Consider the following 357-nt stretch of genomic DNA (forward strand, 5'->3'; position numbering starts at 1 on the left):
AGAATCTTATCCCCATCTCCTTTCACCAGACCTGTATAGACAAGATGAGAACTATTTAATGGGGATTCTACCTTGCCCCACACACTCTGAAACTAGACTCCCTCTTGAAAGCTTGTAAGCCAATCACTTTGTACTTTTATAGTCCTCCCTCACTCCATTTACGTAGCCAATATCTAAGTTGCCTGTCGCTATCAACCTTGCATACAGAGGGAATAGAATTGATACTTGATGTGAAGACTCCTTCCCTCTCATTTGGTACTTTGAGCTACTACATCGATAAGTATAGGTCAAGTTCCTCATATTGTAGCAATTTATACTTACTTCCTTTATCAAAATTTTTTTATTTTCCTCTAGTCG

The sequence above is a fragment of the Chrysochloris asiatica genome, unplaced genomic scaffold (genome assembly GCF_000296735.1).
Source record: "Chrysochloris asiatica unplaced genomic scaffold, ChrAsi1.0 scaffold00588, whole genome shotgun sequence".
In the NCBI taxonomy this organism is placed as follows: domain Eukaryota; kingdom Metazoa; phylum Chordata; class Mammalia; order Afrosoricida; family Chrysochloridae; genus Chrysochloris; species Chrysochloris asiatica.